General features: G+C 42.0%; 1 long non-coding RNA gene across 1 annotated transcript; it reads left to right on the top strand.

Annotated features, from left to right (window-relative positions):
• Positions 1-253: 253 nt before the first annotated feature.
• Positions 254-1,271, top strand: LOC117068241. Its single transcript, XR_004431039.1, has 2 exons — positions 254-552; positions 1,120-1,271. It is a non-coding gene; the product is annotated as an uncharacterized LOC117068241 (long non-coding RNA).
• The last annotated feature ends 3,112 nt before the right edge of the window (positions 1,272-4,383 follow it).

Raw genomic sequence — 4,383 nt, 5'->3', positions numbered from 1 at the left:
GCCTAGCCTGACCAATATACTATTCTTCCATTTACGTATATTCTTTTCTTTTCTTTTCTTTTTTTCCTTTTGTGTGTGTGTGTGTGTGAGACAGAGTCTCACTCGGTCGCCCAGGCTGGAGTGCAGTGGCAGGATCTCAGCTCACCGCAACCTCCACCTCCCGAGTAGCTGGGATCACAGGTATGCGCCACCATGCCTGACTAATTTATATATTTTTAGTAGGGAGGGTTTCACCATGTTGGCCAAGCTGTTCTCGAACTCAAGTGATCTGCCCGCCTCTGCGTCCCAAAATGCTGAGATTACAGGCGTGAGCCACCACGCCCAGCCATTTATGTATATTCTGATTAGGCCATGTGTAATTTAATTTTGGAGTGGTGAGACTTGCAAGGTTTCCTAAATGCTCACTGAATAAACATTACACCTTTAAGATTTTTTTAAAGAAAATTTGATACTGAATAAAGAACATCTTTTTTCTTTGTTCCAGTTGAGAACCTGAAGTGTCTGTGGTTAGACTATTTCTAAATGAAGTGTTAACAATTACAGTTGCGGAAGGTGAGGAACAAGTTGCACACCTTGGGGCAGGGGTTGCGGGACGTTTTTAGAACGGAGCTGTGGTAGCCAATAAATGGGAGCCTGTTGACAGGAAAAACTCCAGAAACCACAGCCTGCTGGGAAGCCCTCCGTGGTCTCTGGAAAGCAGGCACAGCATCTGGAGCATTTCTCTGGGTATCTGTATATATCTCGACTGGAAAATAGCAAATGGAGTGGGTTCCTCCAACCATCTGACCCAAGAGGTAGAACTGAAGTCTCCCTCCTCTCCCCATTTCTAATGTGGGCTGGACTTAGTGAGTCACTTCCACAGAATAGAGATGGAAAGGGGGAAATAGTATGGTACAGTGGAGAACCCTGCCTGACACCACCCTACGTGATGAAGGTTAACACCCATGAGTGATGACTCGTGTGGATATCTGGAACCCTGACATGCTGTGCTGCCAGGCGACGGGCACTTCTCCCCTACAGTGTTCTTTCTGAAAAATCTTAACCACAGCCTAATCATGAAAAAAATCAGATAACCTCGGGACATTTGACAAAACACCCAGCCTTTACTCCTCAAAACAGGCAATGTCATGAAAAGCAAGGAAAGACTAAGAAACTTTCACAGACCAGAGGAGAAAGAGACATGACAACTAAAATGCATTGTGGAGCCCCGGTGGGATCCTCGAACAAAAAAAAAAAAAAAAAAGAACATTCGTGGAAAATCCGGCGAAATGTGAGTAAAGTCTAGAGTATAATATTAATGTACCATGTTGGTTTCTTAGTTTTGACAAATGTGCCAAAGCAATGTAAGCTGATAATATTAAGGGCAACTGAAACTGGGCTAGGGCTATATAAGAAATCTGCATTATCTTTGCAGCAAATCTAAAATTATTCCACGTAAACTAACCTCCGTCAATAAATGTTATTGACACTTGGGTGACACCCTTCCACACTTTTTCTATGAGCATATGATTTCTCCTTTTCTTTTTTGTTTTTTTTTGTTTTGTTTTTTTGTTTTTTTGTTTTTTTTTTTTTATTATACTTTAAGTTCTAGGGTACATGTGCATGACGTTTATATCATGTATAACTCCCCATGCAATCCCCCCGCCCCCCTCCCATGATAGGCCCAAGTGTTGATGTTCCCCTTCCCGAGTCCAAGTGATCTCTTGTTCAGTTCCCACCTATGAGTGAGAACATGCGGTGTTTGCTTTTCTCTTCTTGTGATAGTTTGCTAAGAATGATGGTTTCCAGCTGCATCCATGTCCTACAAAGGATGCAAACTCATCCTTTTTATGGCTGCATAGTATTCCATGGTGTATATGTGCCACATTTTCTTATCGTCTGTCACAGATGGACATTTGGGTTGATTCCAAGTCTTTGCTATTGTAATAGTGCCGCAATAAACATACGTGTGCATGTGTCTTTGTATTAGAGTAATTATAATCCTTTGGTATATACCCAGTAGTGGGATGGCTGGGTCATATGGTACATCTAGTTCTAGATCCTTGAGGAATCGCCATACTGTTTTCCATAATGGTTGAACTAGTTTACATCCCACCAACAGTGTAAAGTGTTCCTATTTCTCCACATCCTCTCCAACACCTTTTGTTTCCTGACTTCTAATGATGCCATTCTAACTGGTGTGAGATGGTATCTCATTGTAGTTTTGATTTGCATTTCTCTGAGGCGAGTGATGACGAGCATTTTTTCATGTGTCTGTTGGCTGTATGGATGTCTTCTTTGAGAAATGTCTGTTCATATCCTTTCCCCACTTTTTGATGGGGTTGTTGTTTTTTTCTTGTAAATTTGTTTAGTTCTTGTAGATTCTGGATATTAGCCCTTTGTCAGATGAGTAGGTTGCAAAATTTTTTCCCATTCTGTAGGTGCCATTCACTCTGATGGTAGTTTCTTTAGCTGTGCAAAAGCTCTTTAGTTTAATTAGATCCCATGTGTCAATTTTGCTTTTGCTGCCGTTGCTTTTGGTGTTCTCTTTTCTTAAATGTTTCTATTTTTAATCTAAAACTTACCAGGCTTATAGAATTGATAACCACTAAGGAAACAAAACACGCCTTCGACCAGGGCACTACCTTGCTATGTGTCAGCAATGCTGATGGGGTATACAGAGTCCTACATGTTAACATCTTTTACCTAGAGATCACGTGCTGCACTGGTGATAGTCCAGAAGAAAGCCTAGGTTTGGTGCTAGTCTTTAAAACTTTGCTGTTTTCTTACTTCATAGCAATGGAGTAGGCATAGGGCCCCATACTAGTAGCAAGCAAAATTTTCCAGCTAAAATTTAACCTTTTGTGTTTCTTTTTAGTTCCTTTCTATTTATCTCAAATGACTCTGGTTTAAAATGTAGAGAAGTGGCCAGGCACAGTGGCTCATGCCTGTAATTCCAGCTACACAGGAGGCTGAGGTGGAAGGATCACTGAGTCTGGGGAGCTCAAGGCTGCAGTGAACCATGATCGTGCCACTACGCTCCAGCCTGAGCAACGGAATGAGGCCCTGACAAAATAAAAGTAAAATAAAATGGATAGCAGGGATATAAAGTTCCCTTTTAAAATACATTTTAGGGAAAAAGAAAATTGACCTTCAAAAATAAGCTAAAAAAAAAAAAAATAGAACAAGTGCTAGGAGGGCATGACCAAGTGGAAGGAGGGGAAAGCTGCACTGTTAGACCCTCACCAAATACCTCCCTGATGTATTTTGGGGTTTCCAGAGGATCAGGCTTCACAGGGAGGTCACACATGCGGCCCATGGCTAGTCCTGTTTCCCAGGTGAAAGCACTATCACTATCATGGCATAAGTTAATAACCCAATCTGCCCATTGATAAATCAAACTTTTGTGAGTTTGATTAACATGTGGATACTGTGAACTGGTGAAATCAAGCACCAGGACTCACAGTGCTAAGGACTCAGCTCTAGATCTGGGGTAGTCACTCCCCACCAACTCCCAACTGAAATTCAGATGCAGCTTTATTATTTGGTCATTCTGCAGTGCTTTCCACTGCCCCTGCCCCCCGAGTAAAGGATGTTTTTGTTTTTGTTTTATATACTTTAAGTTCTGGGGTACATGTGCAGAACGTGCAGTTTTGTTACATAGATATATACGTGCCACGGTGGTTTGCTGCACCATCAGCCCGTCATCTACATTAGGTATTTCTCCTAATGCTATCCCTCCCCTAGTCCCCCACCTCCTGACAGGCCCCAGTGTGTGATGTTCCCCTCCCGGTGTCCATGTGTCCCCATTGTTCAGCTCCCATTTATGAATGAGAACATGCAATGTTTGGTTTTCTGTTCTTGTGATAGTTTGCTGAGAATGATGGTTTCCACCTTCATCCATGTCCCTGCAAAGGACATGAACTCATTTTTTTAATGGCTGCATAGTATTCCATGGTGTATATGTGCCACATTTTCTTTATCCAGTCTGTCATTGATGGGCATTTGGGTTGGTTCCAAGTCTTTGCTATTGTGAATAGTGTCACAGTAAACATACATATGCATGTGTCTTTATAGCAGACAGTGTGGCAATTCCTCAAGGATCTAGCTAGAAATACCATTTGACCCAGCAATCTCATTACTGGGTATATACCCAAAGAATTATAAATCTCAGTCCTTTTCAGACACTCCCTGTGTGTGGGCCCTTGTTATGCTAGTCACTTGGAATGCAGAGATGAATGTAGCACAGTCACTGACCTCAGGATACTCACAGTCCAAGAAAGGAGAAAAAGCCTGAAGCATGGTGCGTTATATACATGATGGTGGGAAAGATGCCCCTGACATACAATGGGATGCATCCTGACAACCTTATCATAAGTCAAAATTAGAGGTAAGTTGAAATGC

The sequence above is a fragment of the Trachypithecus francoisi genome, unplaced genomic scaffold (assembly GCF_009764315.1).
Source record: "Trachypithecus francoisi isolate TF-2019V2 unplaced genomic scaffold, Tfra_2.0 Lachesis_group21, whole genome shotgun sequence".
NCBI lineage: Eukaryota > Metazoa > Chordata > Mammalia > Primates > Cercopithecidae > Trachypithecus > Trachypithecus francoisi.
Note: the sequence above shows the minus strand (reverse complement) of the source record. Positions and strands in the feature narration are given on the sequence as shown.